At 42.4% G+C, this 20,244-nt stretch overlaps 1 long non-coding RNA gene across 1 annotated transcript; it reads right to left on the minus strand.

The window, feature by feature from the left end:
* Nucleotides 1-11,548: 11,548 nt before the first annotated feature.
* On the minus strand, nucleotides 11,549-15,364 carry LOC134739496 (uncharacterized). The gene is made up of 2 exons (XR_010126189.1): nucleotides 15,117-15,364; nucleotides 11,549-12,127 (listed from the first exon to the last, which is right to left on the minus strand). It is a non-coding gene; the product is annotated as an uncharacterized LOC134739496 (long non-coding RNA).
* Nucleotides 15,365-20,244: the final 4,880 nt, after the last annotated feature.

The following is a 20,244-nucleotide window of genomic DNA, read 5'->3' on the forward strand; positions in this document are numbered from 1 at the left end:
TCACGGTTTGGGGGTTTTGCTGGTAGGCTTGGCCACACACTTTTAATTTCATCTACAAGTTCCAAGAAACCCAGCTGTGAGATCCATAATTTTTAATTAAATGTCTTCTCCCCGTTTAGCCAGGAATTACAAAGTTCTCTTTTTGACATTTATTCTTGGTAGCTGGCTAAATGAAGAGCTAACATTTAAGTGAACTGACATAAATGCCTGTTGATTTACTGTATACGAATTCAGTAAATGTTTGTAAGCAATAGCTATGCTCAGCTCAATGTATCAAGGGACTTTTTAAAAGGTCTAGGATACTAGGGCCTTCCACTAACTATTTAGTTAGAAAAATGGAGCAGAACTCCTTTGGGAAAATATAGAAAAAAGCTAGTCAGGGTCTGATCAGGAGTCCCAAGAGTGGCCCAGTCATGATACCGGTGGGCTGGGCAGGTCCCCAAACACAAGTGGGACCTTGACCCCAGCCGGTGCCCAGGTGCTTGATATCATTGGGAGAAGAAATTCAAGGATGAGTCAGAAAATAGTGAAAGTATAGAGATTTGTTGCAAAGTGAAAGTACACACTCAAGATAGGGGAGGGCAGGCGGACTCCAGAGAAAGTTGTGCACAAGGGTGTTTGGGGCTGCTACTTTTATGAGTTTCTTTAACCAAGGGGTGGAATATTCATGAAAATTCCTCGAAAAAGGTGGAGATTTCTCAGAACTGTGGTGCCACCCACTTTTACACTAAATATGGGTGTTCCTGGAACTGTCACGGCACTGGTGGGTATGTGATTTGTATGTTAATGAATAAATAATGAGGGCCTAAGAGAAATCTCAGTCAAATCCAGCACCATGTTGGGTCTAGTCGGTCTTAGCCAGCTTGGCCTACACCCTAGTTTTTCAGGGTCCTATCAGTCCCTAGCTCCTGTGGCTATTTCAACAGCTTCCTTTTGCTAGTGATGTGAAATGCCTGCCTAGAATTTTCTATTCTTCTGTGACCACCGTGTGTTATTCCTGCCTCATTTCTGATAGAAGAGGCAGGAGGAAGACTGGAAAGGCTGGGTAGATTAAGTGAGAAGAGGAAAAAGGGGAAGGCATTCCAAGCAGGTAGAACAGCATGAGCAAAGGCTTGAAGGTAGCATAGCTGATAACCCCAAAATGTTTCTGTTATGAATAGAAATCAGAAGGAAGTAATATGAAATGAATTGGTTGGAAATAGATGAAATGCTCTCTAGAAGAATATGTGCTTGATCACGTTAGGGAGGAAAAATTTTCTTCTGTCCCGTAAGTTGAATGGCTGGAGCCTGTAAATTTAACTGGCACAAGACAGGTTAACCGGAGAAAAAGAATATAAATGTATTCATATTTTTACATGCATAGGAGTTCACAGAAAAGTAGTGAAATGCAAAGTGATTAGGCTCAGGGACATATATATCATTTTAACAAAGGAAAGGGATGATAAATTGTGGGAAAGTGACTAGGAAATACATGGGAGAGATTAATGGAACAAACTTTAAAAAACAAAAGTTTGTTTATGCAGACTCATCTCAATGCTGACTGTCCATCTTTGATGGTAAGAGCTGCTCTACACTTCCTGGTATGGGAGTCGAGGAACACCTTCCACATAGGGAATGTTATGCCCTGGTTTCAGGTAGAAAAAGAGAGAGCAGAGGATTAATCCTGCATCTGCTCATTTTCAATCGCTTTCAGCCCAAAATAAACCGGATGTCATAGTGGCATATTTTGGTGTGGCATATTCTGGACCCCTTCAATCATGTAGATCAGTATTTGCCAAAATAGCTTCACTGGAATTCTAGCCTTGTAATCTTTACTTGACCATAGAAAAAGAATTCCCATCCATCTGCCCATCAGGCAATTCAGAAAAGCTCTGAGTCCTGCTGCAGTAGAGAAATCTGTTTAACTTGGTTTCAGCCCTATTAAACATGAAAAGATCAACATCATCAGTAATTAAGGAAGTGTAAGTTGAAAATACAAACACCTATGAGAATGGCTAACATTAAAAAGAAAGAACTGGCAATACCAGGTGTGAATGAGGATGCTGAGACCTCAGCTCTCCTGCATTACTGGTTGGAGTGCTGTGGGGAGGTCACCAGGAAACTCAGGGTAGACAAGGGTAAGGTTTGTTATGCAGAATTAAGTCAGCACCTGCTTCATTGACAAGAGTCTCCAGTGACTTCCACGCATCCTTCTTGCCGTGATACTGAGAGGGAGATACTCTTACAAGCAGAGACTTCCTTTATAGATACAGATTTCCCCTGCACAGGGATCTGTTTTCAGATTAGAACTCCTGTGTCTGCAGTTTCTCAAAATAATCAGCTCAAAATAATCCTTATGCCCAAGAAGCATATTTTGGGGTGGCATATTCTGGTCTTCCATAGTCATATTTTAAGATGGGATATTCTGGTCTAAATGGTCAGAGAAGACCTCACTGACAAACTGAAATTTAAGCAAAAACTTGAAGAAGATGACGAAGAAAGCCATGTGGCTATTTAGGGGAAGAATGATCTGGGCAAAGAGAAAAGAGGTGCAAAGGCCCTGAGGCAGGTACATGACTGACTTCTCCAAATGAAAATCCATAGAACAGGGGGCTGGACACCTAGGATCCTGTCCTAGCTCTACAGATCATTTCTGCCATATGAGCCCATTTTCCTCATCCATTAAATTAAGGCATTCAACAAGGAGGTGACCAAGATCTCTTCCAGCTTGAACGTTGGATTCTAAATGCCCTCTTCTTTTGAGACTGCCACTTGCTTTTCTGCCCATATGACCCACTGGTCATACTCACAAACCCAAGATTCACCATTTCTCCATCCATTCAAAATAAGTTGAGGGAACCTGGCCTTTGCTGATCTTTTTTATCTGCGCTTGACTCTGTTATGGTGATTCTATCTCATCAGCACCTTTTAAAAAGAAATCCAGTAATCTCACTGATTTGAAATTACCACCATCCCTTCAACCCTCAGTTGCTAAGTCAAGCAGCCTGACAAACACTCTATTTCCCCAATTCTAAGATACCATCAATTATAAGATACTCTATCAATTTAATAGCAGCATTTCAGTGGGAGAAAGAAAGAAAAGAAGGAAGGAAGAGAGATTAGAAACAAAGAAGGGAGGGGCTGGGTGCGGTGGCTCACGCCTGTAATCCTAGCACTTTGGGAGGCTGAGGCGGGCGGATCACCTGAGGTCAAGAGTTCAAGACCAGCCTGATCAACATGGAGAAACCCCGTCTCTACTAAAAATACAAAATTAGCCGGGCATGGTGGCACATGCCTATAATCCCAGCTACTCAGGAGGCTGAGGCAGGAGAATCACTTGAATCCAGTAGGCAGAGGTTGTGGTGAGCCAAGATCGTGCCATTGAACTCCAGCCTGGGCAACAAGAATGAAACTGTCCCCCGCCAAAAACAAAAGAAAGAAAAAAGGGAGGAAAAGAAAGGAAGAGACAGAGAAAGGGAGAGAGAGAGAGAGAGAGGCACATCTTACTGTGTGTCTTCTTAAATGACTTTAGAATTCACTTATCCATGCCATTATATGCTGCTTTCATTACCAAAGTTTAACTCTGGCCTGTTTCATTATCAGAGACTAAATATATTCTTCCACATGATTTTGGACACCCACAGTTACTCACAGCGGTATGGAGAATGCCACTTTCCAGCCATGCTTATGAGTTTGGCCTCGTCAGCACACTTAAGATTGACAATGTAATTTGAGGGCATCATAGAGAATTCTAGTGGTTTATTGGCATTTCCTCTTCGGCTAAACTTATAATTCTGTTTTTCCTTATTTTAAAGATAAACATTAAGCAGCTTCTTTTGAAAATCACTAGAAGCTTTTAAAGATTTTGGAGCCTGAATAATAGTTTTTTTTTCTAATGGTGCATGGAGTAGTCACACCAATTTCCCCTTGCTTTGAAAAGTGTGTCATTTACTCTGTGCAGTGGGGCAATGCTTAAAGCCTGGCATATGCCAGGCAATCCTTTGCACACATGGTGACTTTTGCTCCAATACAGTAAAGCAGAGTTATCTTTGTGAAAGACACTTTCAGTGGCAATTAGGGACATGAATCTAAGTTAACAGTGTGCTGCACCACCAATGAAAATAACAAAACAAAGTGACAAAATGGATGAACAGATAGTTCCACGAAGCTGGCTAAGGAGGTGTGGCCACAGGCGAGGCAGGCCACGTTGGCGTGTCACTCCTCTAAATGGCTGCTGGAAAATTTTTTTGACAGGGCATACATTACACATCCCAATTTCATAAATGTTCACATGTGAGAAAATATAAAATGAGTCTTCAACTAAAGGAAATACGGCAGTTTTCAAAAATCTCAAGGCCTTGGGAGTTTCAGTTAGCCTGCAAAGCTGGGGCCAAGTCCGTCAGCTAAAAATGGGTGTATTCCTCTTCTCTTTCTGTCCTTACAATTCCGTCTCCAACCCTAACCCTGGAGATAAGAGAGTTCAAATCCCAGCTTGGAGGGAAACCAACCTAAAAAGGAAGAACACAACAGTTAAGCTTATTTTAAGCTTCCTGCCTGAACTGCCATTAGGTTAATTTCTTCTAGCTCAGACGTCATTTTCTGAAGGCTTACAGGAAAATGCGTATTTTCATGGCTGTGCTAAGAGATGGACGATTTCTTTCCCAAGGCCTTGAACTTCCTTTGAATTAGTAATGATGTGGCTATTGTGAAACACCAACTTGAATCTAATCAAGGAATTCGAAATTAATCCTATCCAAGAATTTTGCAGCTTTGTGTGCTCATGTGTGTGGTTATTTTGCTTTTTGGAGGGAGGTTTTCCCCTTCTTTTTAACAGTTATAAAGCAAACAACCTTTTCATTGTGGTTAGAAGTCCCCACGCAAACGCCCTTCCCTTTCTGTTTTACCAGTAAGAGCTGTGCCTTGCCGCTTCTGAAACAATTCCCACCCAGCCAGTCCTTTAAAATGAAGAGTAAATGCCCCACTAGGAAATTCCGGAAATAAATAACAAGAACCTGTACAGGAGGGCAAAGCCAAGCCGCGCCAAGATGCAGATGTCTCTGGAAGAAATTTACTCAAAGCTCTGGAAGAAAGAGTCACCACATCTGGGCTCAGTGTCACCCTCGCTCAGAGCCCCAGGGTGAGAGTGAGCATGACCCGTGTGCGCCTCGGGCAGCCAGATGCCCCCGCCAGCGCTTGCAGCCCTGCACACACACTGAAACCAGAAGATAAAGCAAACAGGACTTCAGGCCTCTGCCCCTTAGCCCTCGCCCTCCCTTCTGGAGCCACTCTGCTTACTGGAGAGTGAAGAACAGCATCCCTGGCCAGGCGCGGGGGCTCACACCTATAATCTCAGCACTTTGGGAGGCCGAGGCGGGTGGACTGATTGAGCCCAGGAATTCAAAATCAGTCTGGTCAACATGGTGAAACCCCGTATCTACAAAAAATACAAAAATTAGCCGGGCATGGTAGCGTGAATCTGTACTCCCAGCTACTCCGGAGGCTGAGGTCGAAGGACTACTTGAGCTTGGGAGGCGAAGGTTGCAGTGAGTCGAGATAGCGCCACTGCACTCCCGCCTGGGTGACAGAGTGAGACCTTGTCCCCTTCCAAAAGAAAACAAGAATACCACCCCCCATCCCCGCCTACTGGGTCAGCTAGAAGCCCTTTCCTCTCATTTCTGGCCGTGAAATCCTCCACCTGTAACCCCTCTCTCAGCACAAAGGCTTTCAGATAAACCTGACTTACCTGGGTTGATTTCCTTTATAGGAAAAGGCCTCATTTTTTACATTGCGGAACATTGCTGCATGGCACACAGAAGGCCTGGGTTTTTCCACCCACCGTCAGGCCCATCAGTACCCGCAGCCCTTCCCTGGCAGCCACTATTGCAAGTGGGAAAAATGCACTTGGAAGAGCGGATGTCTGATTAAATAAGGAGCCGTCACTGCTTCACAGTGACATGCAAATGCACCTTTCGTATCTGTTTGTGTTAAATACCCATCTTCCAGCACAGTCTTCTTAAAATAATGACTAACTTTTGAAATAGATGCTGATACTTCTTTAGCAGATTTTGTCCACAGGTTTTCTTGAGGTCAGTGATATAGCCACAGTCCCTGTTGGATGGCAAACGTCTTCAAACATTTTGTGCAAATTACATATTTATTATGAACTTCTTGAGTGCCAAAAGACAGTAATACTTTTTCATTGAGCATGCATGCATTTTTTTAAAAGCTCATTTTGCCAAAATTGTTTCTCATAAAAGAAAAAAGGAATTACTAAATAACAAAATAAATGGTGTGGGTATATACTGTATTAGCGTTCTCTAGAGGGACAGAACTAATAGGAGATATATATATATATACACACACACCTACATATACATATATGAAGGGGAGTTTATTAAGGAGTATTCACTTACAGGATCACAAGTTCCCACATTATGCCGTCTGCAAGCTGAGGAACAAGGAAGCCAGCCTAAGTCTGAAAGCTGAAGAACTTGGAGTCTGATGTTCGAGGGCAGGAAGCATCCAGCACAGGAGAAAGACGTAGGCTGGGAGGCTAAGCCAGTCTAGTCTTTTCACATTCCTCTGCCTGCTTTTTATTCTGGCAGTGCTGGCAGCTGATTAGATGGTGCCCACCCAGATTAAGGGTGGGTCTGCCTTTCCCAGCCCACTGACTCAAATGTTAATCTCCTTTGGCAACAACCTCACAGACACAACCAGGATCAATACTACGTGTCCTTCAATCCAATCAAGTTGATGCTCAGTATTAACCATTGCATATACTTTATAATAAACGACATAACCGTTGTAGCACAAGCAGCAGTACTTTGTGCATGCTCTGTGGAAGGACTGCTCAGCTTTCCTTTTCTGCACATATTTCATATGCAACTAACCTATCATTTCTCATGTTTCCCACTGACCCTGCTGAATAGCCATGTGATGACATTGTACATCTCACAGGCCATAGCACGGAACACACAGCCCAGCTGACTGGCACACCAAATGGCTTGCAGGAGCAGAAGCATCAAGTATTAATACCTCTCCAACTAGGCCTGCAGACATGAAAGAGTTATCTATCCCTTGAAACATGTGTCTGAAAGCACATTTTATTTGCAATCATCCCACATCCTGTGCTTAAAAAGGAGATACTTGTTATGCTGTGTCTGGAAAAGGTCAGAGAGAAGAACTTGTCAACTTTTGGATTTAATCACACATTGAAGTGAGAACTGTTTCACTTGCGCATGAAAAGACCATGGCAGAAGCTAGAGTAAAAGCAGAGGTCTACCAAGCCTATCCAGGTTAATTTAATGCAACCATAAATACAAATATATGATGAATTTTCTTTTTAAGATAGGGTCTCACTCTGTTGCCCAGGCTAATCATGCAATGCGTGATCACACATCACTGCAGTCTCAACCTCCTGGGCTCAAGCTATCCTCCTACCTCAGCCTCCCGAATAGCTGGGACTGCAGATGCACACCACCACACCTGGGTAATTTTTATATTTTTTTGGTAGAGACAAGGTCCCACTATATTGGCAATCTTGAACTCCTAGGCTTAAGTGATCCTCCTACTTTGGCCTCCCACAGTGCTGGGATTACAGATGTAAGCCACCATACCTGGCCTTATATAGCCAGTTTTTCAAAATGATCAATGTATATTTGAAAAGAAAATACATTCTCTATTATTAGGGCATAGTGTTGAATATGCATAAGGTCTACTTTATTATTGTTATTTAAACAACTTTGTTTATTTTCTTCCCATTCAATCTGTCTTGTACTGGCTGTGATGTTAACGTCTCCTATTAATGTGTTTAATATTCTATTCCTATTCTCACTTTGTGTGATTTCTGTTTTATATTGGTGGTTGCTGTGTTATTTGGTGCATAGATAGTCATAATTATTGTACAGGAACTGTGAAACCTGGTTTTCAGTATTGCATAGTATATTTCATTGTCTCATTTAAGGCTTTTTGGCCTGAATTAACTCATCTGATATAATAATCACTATCCTACCTTCTTATTGTTTTTATTTTTCTGGTATATCTTTGCCAGTTTTTTATATTTTTGGCCTTTTAAATCACCATGTTTGATGTATGTCTATTAAATATAGCATGAGGTCAGGTTTTGCCTTGTGGGCCAGTTTGAGGATTGGCTTATTCATCACTATAACAAGAAAACAGAAGAAACCAGTGAAGCCCAATCCATTTATTGGTATGACTCATATATTTGGTCTCAAGTATCATATTATTTTATAATTACTGCATGTGTCATACTTACCATATTTCCTTCTTTAATTGCCATATTGTATTTGCTATTTATTTTTTTCATTTCTTTTGGCATTTCAGAATGTTTGTATGTTTGTTCCATACAAACATACAAACATTCTGAATGTTTGTATGTTTGTTCCAGTGGTTGTATTTATTCCATTTTAATCCCTTCTAACTTCCTTTTCTTCTAACTGAACATTCTACTGTCTGGTATGACCATTTATACTCTTCTCCTTCACCCATTATCTATGTAACTATTAATCCTACTTCTCTGCTTTCTCCTTTCTTTCTCTCTTCCCCTCTCTTTTCTTTTTGATTGCATAATTTTTGCTTTTCAGAACATATAATATATATATACTACTCTTTAATCCATGTCCTCGCCCGTGTTTTAACTATACAATTAAAAATATTAAATTTTCACCGTGCAATATACTCTACCATATTAGCTCATTTCATGCTGTTATGAAGAAATACTTGAGACTGGGTAATTTATAAAGGAAAGAGGTCTAACTGACTCACCATTCCACATGGCTGGGGAGGCCTCAGGAAACTTACAATCATGGCAGAAGAGGAAGTGAACATGTCCTTCCTGACATGGTGGCAGGAGAGAGAAGTGCCAAGCAAAGTGGGAAAAGCCCCTTATAAAAGCATCAGATCTCATGAGAACTCACTCACTATCATGAGAACAGCATGGGGGAACCGTCCCCACGACCTAATCACCTGCCAGGAGGTCCCTCCCGAAACATGTGGGGATTACAATTTGGATTACAATTCGAGATGAGATTTGGGTGGGACACAGAACCAGGCCATATCAACCACAAAATATATTTTCACCACCAGTCCTTTTGCTAAATTTTTTCTAGTTTTGCTCAAACAAAGCTCAACCTCTAGGAGAGTCCTACTGTACGTGTGTACAGTATCCCTGAGTTATTGCATGTTGAAACTGTTTTACTTTAATCTTGTTACTTGAAAGAGCCTGGCTGGATATAAAAACATTGGCTCACACTCTGTTCATAAGTCCTTTAAAAGGCTGTTCCATTATTGACTTGCTTTGTCTGTTGCTTATGAGAAGTCTGATGCCAGTTTAGTATTCTTACCCTTATAAGTAATTTGAGCTCTTTGCCTGGAGGCCCTGTAGTGGATTGAATAATGGCCTCAAAAAGATACGTTTATGTCTAAGTCCCTGCAACATGTGAATCTTACCTTATTTGATAAACCAGTCTCTGCAGATGTCGTTAAGTTAAGGATCTTGAGATGAGATCATCACAGATTATCCAGGTGGGCCCTAATTTCAATGACAAGTATTCCCATAAGAGAAAGGCACAGGGGGGATTTGAGAGAGACAATAGAGGAAAGAGACAGGGATAAAGAGGAAAAGTGCATGTGAAGACAGAGGTGGCGTTTGGAGTCATGCACTCACAAGCCAAAAGAACACCTGGAGCCACCGGAAGCTGGAAAAGGCAAGAAGGGATCCTCCCCTGGAGGCTTCGGAGGGGACATAGCCCTGCTGACACTTTGATTTTGGACTTCTGGCCAAAAGTGAAATAATACATTTCTGTTCTTTTAAGCCATGAAGTTTGTGGGCATTTGTTACAGCAGCCACAGGAAACTAACATAGGCCCTGAAGATTATCTCTGTGTGTGTGTGTGTGTGTGTGTGTGTGTGTTTACCTTTAAAGCCTCATAGTTTACTAAAAATATCTCAGTTATTCTCTCTAGGTCAGTTTTTCTAGATATACAGTGGGCCTCTTCAATACATACATTATATTTTCTCTTCTTTCTGGAAAGTTTTCTTGAATTACAGTTCCATTCCATGGCTTTGTTTTTCTTCTCCAGGAGCTCCTATTATATGTATGTTGGATCTTATTTGCCCATCCTCATTCCAATCACTTGTGTTTAACCCTGTTTACATCCTTCTTTACTCCCTTTGTTATTTTACTGCCCCTTTTCAATGTTGAAATTCTTCAATGTTCAAATCTGTTATCCTTCAGTACCTTGTAATCCAGCCTTCATTTTTGAAATGATTTTGTATTTTTCTTGAATTTCATTCCATAGCTCAATCAACTCATTGCATGTCTTCCTATTTTGTGCCCATTATGGCCTTAGTTATAAAATTTCTGTTTCCGGGTTTTTTTTTTTTTCTAAATATGTCCCTTTGAAGATAACTACTTCAGTTTGGAATGTTGGGTTACAGTTTTCTTCTGCTCTTTGGTTGGTTTTGGTTAAGAATTCTCATCAGTTAAACTGTAATGATTCTCATTTTTGTGTGTATGTGTTCTTCTAATAGTAGCTCTTTTTGGAATTAGGTTGCTTTTTAAAATTTATTTTAAAAATTTTTGGACAGGTTCTTAATTCAAGAATATCCTTTCCTGTCAGTGCAGTGCAGAAATGGGTAGTAATGGGGTAGTGGGCCATTATGTCTTATTTCTCTCTAATTTCTGCAAGATCCTCCATTTTTCCCTCTTAGTTCCTTCTTCCTCATCACTGTCAAGTCTCTAAGGGGCACTACTGTTTCTTAGTTTATCTGATTCTCCCCAAGAAGCTATGCTTCTTTGAAGCTGCTACTTCTGGTTCTGCTTATTTTCAATCCCCTTCCCTTTAACTGCGCTGTGAATGTGTCACTTAGCAGTGCAACTTTTACTTTCTGGAGCTGATTTTGTTTATGCTATGTCTAAGTTTTCCCTGCCTCTTTCCTCTTTTTTTCCTGGGGATTTTAAGTCTTCTTTCTCCCACTCTCTGCACGCAGCTTACGGTGGGTATAGGTGATGGGAGTTCATATGGAATATGGTGTTTGTTTCTCTACTTATTGCTCACTTAACATTTGTGGTATCCTCCATCTTCCACTAATGCTGAAGGCATGGACCACAGGTGATTATCTTGTGCTCCTGTTGAATTTAAGGGTTTTGTGAGGAGGTTCAAATTCAGATGGCCACAATTATTCTGGAAGCTCCCTTGGATTAGTGTTTCGTAACCTTTGTGAATCCATTTTCTCTTCATCAGCAAAAAAATAACATACATTACTGTTATTTTTATAAAATTCAAAATAGATGAAATATTATAACTAAAAACAAATCAAACCAATGAGACAAAATAACATTTTCTTTCTAGACACACATTCTCCCCTCCACAGATTCTGATGTGTAAACATTTCTTTACCTTCTTCTCCAAATCACTGAACTGAATAATTTTCATAGGCATAATACTGAATCAGTAAAATTTTGCCATAGTTGTTTTGATGCATAAGTATTTCAATACCTCTGAATTTATATCTTTTATAATACCTTTGTCCTTTTTTCTTACTTCACTTTTTACTGTCTGTTCTGTTCATTTTAAGTGGTATAATTTAACTCACACCCAATACCTATAAAATTGTAAACAATATTATTTTACTTTCCCTCTTCTTCCATATTAGTTAGTTGCATTCTTTCTACTTTATGAGAACATATCATATTGACTTAGTATAATTCCAGCCATGTTCCCTGTTTTAGTCTTAGTTATATAATCAAATACAGCAAATTTTCATCAACAGTCCTTTTGCTGAAGTTTCCCGTTATCTTTTGCTGAATGAAGCTAGTCCATTAGGGAAGTCTCTGGAAGGGCATGTAAGGATGGTATTTATTCATTGTAGGGGCTTTGATGTGAGCAAAGGTGAAAGCCTCAGAGAAGCATTGCTTCTTGGAGGAGAATCAGATTCAAAGGAAAGGGTTGGTACTTCTTACAGAGTTGGCAATGAAGGGAAAGATGAAAGCAAGTTGGGGGAAAATTTTAAGAATTTCTTGATGAAATGAAGGAGATACAGCTTTACATCACAGTGGTCACGTCACAAGGAAAAAACTCTGTTTTTATTATCCAGTTGTAACTTCAATGTCCCAGGGCTTCCCAACCTGTAGATACACATGATGTCATATTACTACTATATAAGCTGTCCCAAACATTCAAGTCCTAACCTTGAGAGCCCAGCCTATGAAACCTCAGGAATTCAATAGTAGCACCCCCTGCTGCTACCATTTTTTTTTTTTGAGATGGAGTCTCATTCTGTTGCCCAGGCTGGAGTGCAATGGCGCAATCTCAGTTCACTGCAACATCTGCCTGCTGGGTTCAAGCGAGTCTCCTGCCTCAGCCTCTCAAATAGCTAGGATTACAGGAACCTGCCACCATGCCCAGCTAATTTTTGTATTTTTAGTAGAGACAGGGTTTCACCATGTTGGCCAGGCTGGTCTCAAACTCCTGACCTCAGGTGATCTGCCCGCCTTGGCCTCTCAGAATGTTGGGATTACAGGCATGAGCCACTGCGCCCAGCCTCCACTACCATTTTTGAGGTTCCTTCCACCTTTAGTATCCAGGGTTTTGTGTGTCAATCCACTAAGTACACTTCTGCCATCCCTAGCCCCAGAGCTGCCACTGCCCGGGCCAGCGGCCTACCTACTGCCTTTCTGCCTTTAGGCAATTTTCATTCCTTAGCTAAGGCTTCTGCTTTCCCTACTGTCTCAGTCAGTTTGGGCTGCTATAACAAAATACCTCAGACTTGGTAATTTATAAACAATAGAAATTTATTTCTCACAGTTCTGGTGGCTGGGAAGTCCAAGATCAAGGCATAAGCAGATTCAGTGTCTGGGGAGGACCTGTTCCTCATAAATGGCACCTTCTATCTGTTCTCACATGGTGAAAGGGGCAAACAAGCTTCCTTAGGCCTTTTTAATAAGGGCATTAACCCATTCATAAGGGTGGAGTCCCCATGACCTAATCATCTCTCAAAGGCCCCACCTCTTAATACTATTGCACTGGAGATTGTGTTTCAACATATGAATTTCGAGGGGACATAAATATTCAGACCATAGCATCTACTGATGCAGTCCTATGCCAGAATGTCTAGGAACTTTTACCGGGCCGTATGCCTCTGTCATTACTGGGGAAGTTCTCATCTTCTACTTGATCTGCCACCCAGGCTCAGGCCACTAAGAAATAGCTAGGGAAAACTCTGCTTAATATAGGTGATATGGTTTGGCTCTGTGTCTCCACCCAAATCTCATCTCATATTGTAATCCCCATAATCCCCACTGTTGAGGAAGGGACCTGGTGGGAGATGATTAGATCATGGGGGTGGTTTCTGTGTGTTGTTCTTGAGATAATGAGTGAGTTCTCACAAGATCTGATGGTTTTGTAAGTGTTTGACAGTTCTGCCTTCACAGGCTTCTCTCACCTGCCGCCATGTAAGACATGCCCGCTTCCTCTTCTGCCATGATTGTACGTTTCCTGAGGCCTCCCCAGCCATGCGGAACTATGAGTCAATTAAACCTCTTTCCTTTATAAATTACCCAGTCTTGGGTATTTCTTTACAGTAGTATGAAAACAGGCTAATACAAGGGGTGACTGGGACCTGAAGTGGCAGTTTTACACTCCCAGCCATTCTCTCTTCAAGGTACACACACCCCTTGAAGCAGGCAGGTGTCTTCACGGGTTCAGGCAGCAGTCAAGACACTGTACCAAGAGCACCTCCTACCATCTTCAGAGCCTAATTGGCCCCATCCTCAGGCTAGATTCTTTTCCTGGGATCCATTCTCTGCAAGCTCTTCTAGCTGTTTTCCCAGGAGCCTCCTCAGCCCCTACGTTAATCTGTTTATGCAAACAGATAACACAGAAGGCCTGGCCCTGCCCTCATGCCTGGTACAGGTTAGGTTCTGACAAAGCATCTGCCATGTAAGCTCCCTCATCCTGTCCTGAGTGTGGGTAAGATTCTAGCATAGGGTAGAAAGATACCAAGAAAGCACAAAAGCTTAATGTTTGTGGCTCTGTTTTATGAATATGTTGAAATATTCCCAGCTTCTAAATTGCTGAGTCAAAATGTCATGAATCCCAGGATCTAGCGGGAATTATAATGCAAACTGGTCCACAAGGGAAACTGTGTCAATGGCCAGAATGAAGCAAATTAGAATCACTTCAATAATCAAAAGTTAATGTAATTCCACTGGGTGGCTTTATAAAGCTTAAAAAGTTTGTTTGAATCTATGTTGTTTAAAAAACAAAATTGGCCAGCCACAGTGGCTCACACCTATAATCCCAGCACTTTGTGAGGTTGAGGCGGGTGGATCACTTGAGCTCAGGAGTTTGAGATAAGCCTGGACAACATGGTGAAACTGTGTCTCTACAAAAAACACACAAAAAAATTAGCTTGGCATGGTGGCATGCACCTGTATTCCCAGCTACTACTCAGGAGGCTGAGGTGGGAGGATGGCTTGAGCCCAGGAGGCAGAGGTTGCAGTGAGCCTGCACTCCAGCCTGGGTAACAGAACAAGACCCTGTCTTAAAAAACAAAAATCAAATTAAATTAACTGCCAGCAGGTTTATATCCCCTTCAACTTCTACCAGAAAGGAATAAATTCTCAGCTCCTTCTATGCCACTTGACAAGAGAATTAGGCTTGCTCAAAAAAAGGATAGCTCAGAGAAGGAGAGACTAATTTTAGCTATATAGAAATTGGGGTCACATGTCTGAGCTCTGAGATCCTCAGTGGTCAAATCTTGAATTCATGGAAGTCTGGGAGAAGATGCGTAGTTTGGAATCAGTGCTCCAAAATATGGATCTTAGCTATTTTAGATGCAGATGGTGTGGCTGATATAACTGAGTGCTTCATACTTTACATTATCTTATCTAATTCTCACCTTGCAAGTAAGGTGTTAATACCCCCATTCTATATGTGAAGAGACTTTTTCTCATAGATACAAAGAGATTTGCCCAAAGTCGTCAGCAAATAAGAGCAGACTGAACCCAGGTTTATCTGATTTCAAAAAACGTATTCTCTTCCCACTACATATGTTGCTTTCCCATCTACACTGGAAGGTATGGGATGCAGATTTCATTCTCTGGATATTCTTACCTTGGATTTTTCACTCCCTTTGGTATTCCTGGCAGGTTTCCTGAGGTGTGACAGACATCCTGAAGAGGCACTCAGCACCCATTCTCAACTCCTTCTGGAGTGTCTTCCTCTACTGCAGAGGCGGGAACTCTGAGAGCCATTTTTCCAGTCTCACTTGCAGCTGGGGTTCTAACTGGGAATTAGGTTCAACCAATTATATGCATTTGCAAGAGATTTGGAAGTCAGAATGGAGGCAGAAGCCACTTCCTACTGATTGGCTGTAAACACTGGCAAGCATGATTGTGGTGACACTGGGGCTTTCTGAAGCCATGTCTCAAAGTTCAGCCACTGATTGCATGGGTGTCGAGAGACATTAAAGTGGTGCTGACAGAACTTTCTAACGAACAGATTTCAGCTAAAACAATGTGTCTTCGGGGTCACTATTCCCAGCGACAGGCTCCTGATTTCCTCCGTTTATGGTGATGGCAGATGTGGAAGCACCCACAAGCCGCCTCCTCCTTCCCAACGTTGTAAATACCTGCTTCTCTCTAGACAATGCCTTTCTGCTTAAAATAGCTGGCGTGGTTTTTGTTTCCTGCAACTAAGCCCCATTGATATATGCTGTTTTCCTTCTTTCCCTCTAACTGCTGGTTTTCGCAACCACCAACCCTGCAATCGATCCTTTAAGCTCTAAAATGAAAGGCTTGAATATCTTCATCACTCCATATCCTGCTTTGTTTTTCTCCATAGCATTGTCACCCAAAGATTGTTTTTATTATTTGTTGATTGTCCACCTTACTAGAATTTAAGCTCCATGAGAACAAATACTTTGTTTTGTTCACTTCTGTAACAACCCTCTGACATTTAGAACAGTACTAGAAAATAGCGGGGATTCAGTACATAGGGTTGAATGAATGAAATCTACCTTTCTTAACCAAACACTACATTAAATTCATGCATTAATAGGGTCATCAACAAGATATCCTCAATAACACCTCCTCATGAAACATTTACCTGGGTTTTAAAAATCCTCCAAAAACACAAAATGTCATTCATGCTATGTAATTCAGCATTACATTTAGGTGACATCCCCTCCCAGTTTTCCTGAGACGTTCCTGGTTTTAGCACTAAAAGCCCCATGTCCTGAGAATCCCCTCAGTCTGGGCAAAAAGATGATTGGTTACGCTAATTAAATATGTTAGTTGCTGAGAACGGTGCTGTAATTACATTACTTTAGATCAATTTTGCAAACAAAAGTTTGAAAACACAAATCCACCTGTGGTCTCCTTCCCATATCAGCTGTGTTGCACAGGATCCCTGGAACCATCAGGTAAAAGCCAAGCAATGGCTTTGGGTTGTATTTTATGTTTTTTACTAAAATTTCTATTGCTTGTACCCTGAATATTTCAGAGCTGAGCCTGTGAAATCTTTTCTGCATCTCAGTTACATTCAAAACATGAGCTTCCCAGAGAAAAGATACTGCAGCATAAAGATGTGCTCTAGAGTCACAGCACCGGAGAAGTCCCCTTGGGATTCAGCAGAGTGAACTCTGCAGAGAATATGGATCAATGTTAATTCTGGGGATGAATAAAGGCTTAGTCATCACCTTCCCCCGATTAAGGAACTCACTCCCATCTCGCTGCTAACATTATCCTGAAACTTCAGGCAGTGAGTTCCGGTGCAATGTGTGGATTCGAAATGTCAATGCTTTTGAACTGGCACATTAGAGAAAATTTGGAGAATAAGAGTATTCTCAGACACACAACCCAAGCTGCCAGAACATCTTGGATATCCTCTCCCTGATGATTCATGTGGAGAGACGTTTGGGTGTTTAGATTTTAAAATGTGCTTCTCAACCAAAAGTGAAACTTAAAGATGCTATCACTCTGGAGTTTTTCTGCACCTGAAAAAAAAAAAAAGTTGTGTTTTTAAAATTAACTGTTTTTGTGACACAGGCTGTTGCACATGATATTGGTGTTTCTCCAGCCACACATGTAAGGGGTTAACTGAGCAGCGGTTGCACAATCCCAGCACACTACATTCCACAGCACCAGCAATCTCTGTCTGAACGTGTTTATAAAGCAGATATGGGGAAACTGACCAAACCTCCAAAGGGCAGTGTGCTTACAGGAACAGAAGCACACACACTGCTTTTCTTCTGAAGAAACTTGGTCAGACTCCAGAGCAGGCTCTTTTCAGACTGTGTGAACTCTGAAATGTGCTACATCTTGATCCTACCACAGCACAACCCAGGTTCTTGGACAGACTTAACATTTTTGCTAAAACCAGCTATTAGGCCTGACCACTTCCTTCCTTCCAGGCACTATTTTCGGAAGCAGAGACACAGTGCCTCTGCACCTGTTGTTCGTGTGGCCACAGAAGCAAACCTCTACAAAACCCTCATTTGTCTGCACAGCAGGACCAGTGATGCCCAAGCCCAGACAGGGAATGGGGATGGTACCAGTGTCCCATGGGGCCAGTGGGGACCCAGAGGCCAGGTAGCCTCACGAAAAAGCATGTCCCCCTGACTCCTGCCAGCTTCCTGCACCTCCTGACATGAAGCTTTACACGGCCGGGCTCTCCTCTCCAGGCCTGTGGCTGGACACATTCCTAAGGGGGCGAAGCCAAGAGTCCCAGCCCTGTTCTATTGACACCGGATGGTGGGGCTCAGGGTAGGAGGAGATCCCGGGGATGACAGCCTAGTAGTACCCAACCTCAATTCACATGTTGGGGTGCAATGAGTGAGAAACAGCCTCAAGAAGCTGATGGTGTCACCCAACTGCCCTTGGGAGAGGTCCACTGCAGCCTGGGGACAGAGGGAGGTCAGGGTCATGTCCTACCGGCTCTGGTCACTCTGGCCCCGGGCACATCATTGTACTGCGGGATGGAGTTTCAGGGTGAGGTAGGAGGCTGAACGGCACCATGTAAAAACCAGTTTCTGCCTCCAAACCAAACTGGCACTCAGACATTAGCTGTTTGACCCCTGAATGCCATGTACTCATCTTGGCTATCTGTGTGTAAACCTTTCCCTAGCTTTTGTCTTTTATCAGGAGAAATCTGGCTGAATAGTGGGGGTTCTTTTTTTTTTAACCTTTTATCTGGGCTTATTTGCCCAAAACTACAATAGCAGGGGGCCTTTGAAGCCTAATGAACACAGGTTACAGAGTGGCCTCAAGCAGAAGGAACGTCTCATGTTCCATCTCTCTGAATTAGGGGCAGGAGGTCAGTTGGGGCTTACCATCTTTCCATTCACATGCAAAGCACTTCCAAAAGCACAAGTTTGAAAACTCAGCCTCCTGAAATCAAATCACTCATCTCCTTCACTTCTAAAATCTCTGTCTCAGTAGTGGTTACATGGTAGTATGGTACACTGTGGATTTGGGTGGGGAAAGGGTATTGTTTTAGGGTTTTGATGTCCAAAGAATTTGTATTCCATAGCCATGTGTATTTCTTCTTTTTTACAAATCCTTTGAAATAGACTAAATACCACCTTTGGCAGTGGTTCATCAAAACACGGACAAAACAGTACAGTTGAGGGTGGATTTATTTAGATACACAAATGGCATTCCAGAAGCCCCTTTCATCAAGGTGTGTGGATGTGCTGGGTGCTTGCAACCTCGAGGCTGGGCAGAAATACATGTCCCTGAATTCACAGTTCACAGCTGTACAGTGAGCCCATTATCAAGGGAGTGACCCAGGTACTGGCTGCAGAGAATGGAAACTATTGTTCCAAAGGCAGTTACACTGAACTTGAACTTGCTATTAAATGCACATGTGCACACACACACCCAAGCCCATCATAAAAGCCTATCAGCTCACACAAATACCAACCAGAAGCATGCGTCCCTGGCACTTCCTCTAAGTGACGACAAGGTCTGAGGCTTGGGTCCATGAGCTACCCCACTGCCTTTGTTTTCCTTCCCCATGTCAACCCTAGGCATCCTGAGACTAGCTTGTTTTCCTGCGTTGCTGGCAAGTATCAGTTAGAAACAATACAGGCTTTCTCAGAAGTATTTTAAACATGATTCTGTTTTTCATGGTCTTATTGGCAATGGAGTATCATCTCTGGAACTTAAATGGTGCATTTCCAAGTCCTGAATTTTCTTCCACTTGATGGGGCTTGGGAAGTCTGGTTACACTACAGAAGCAGGGGGAGGGCAGCAGGAATGGCATTCGGGACCTGAGATGCAGGAAGAAGCCCCGAGTCTGTGTTGGGAAGACGGAAGAGGGAGGAGACCTGAGCTACCTTAAACCCTTTGATAACCAGGCCATGTGACTCAGGGCAACCTTCCGTTGCTGTTTTGTTAATTTATTTAAAAACAGGATGACTCAGTAAAAGGTTTTAGATGTAAGTCTCAAAGAACTGAACTTCTCCATTCAGGACCTGGGGGAAGAGCAGGTCTTAACTGAAAAGCAGGGTGCCAAGGAGCCAGGGAGCATCCGTTTCCTCCTGATAACTCCCCTTCCACTAAGAAACTGAGACAGTCAACGAAGGTGCTCCTTCCACAAGCAGCCCCGCCTCTGTGTGTGGCATTTCAACTACAATGCATCTGCCAGGAAAATGCTCCAGTTGATTTCCATTCAGGGCTGGATAACTTTATGACTGCTAATTATATCTACAGCCACACATAGAGACAGGCATAAAAATAGCCTTTTGTCCTTTCATTAAAGGAACCTCTTCAAACGTTAACTTAGCAATCTCCTCCACAACCCCCCAGAGGCAGCAGGCGGGTGGCGAAGTTTTCATATTCTGATTTTACAGAGTAAGATACTGGGGATGCAGGGGAGGCTGGTGCTGTGGCTTTCTCCAGGCCAAGACTATACCTTCAGACACCAAGTGGCTGATAAAGACTGGTGTTCTTGAAGTCACCCCTCTTATTCCACAAGACAGACCCCAAGTTTTGAGGGCAGGGTCTATGTGTAAGGCCTCGGGTCCTAGAAAGACGAGTGACGGACATGGTGTTAGAGCCCAACACATATTTCCTGTTGTGGAAAATGTCTTATCCATGCACCCCTCTAAGTGACATAAACACAAAACGTTCGTCGTACGTGTAAGCCTAAGGATGAAAACAGGAAAGACACAGAGGTGGGTGAACCTCGCTCACAGCAGAGAAGGAAACCAGTGGCGTGGCTAAAATACTCCCCCTCC

Source organism: Pongo pygmaeus, chromosome 3, assembly GCF_028885625.2.
Source record: "Pongo pygmaeus isolate AG05252 chromosome 3, NHGRI_mPonPyg2-v2.0_pri, whole genome shotgun sequence".
Classification (NCBI taxonomy): Eukaryota; Metazoa; Chordata; class Mammalia; order Primates; family Hominidae; genus Pongo; species Pongo pygmaeus.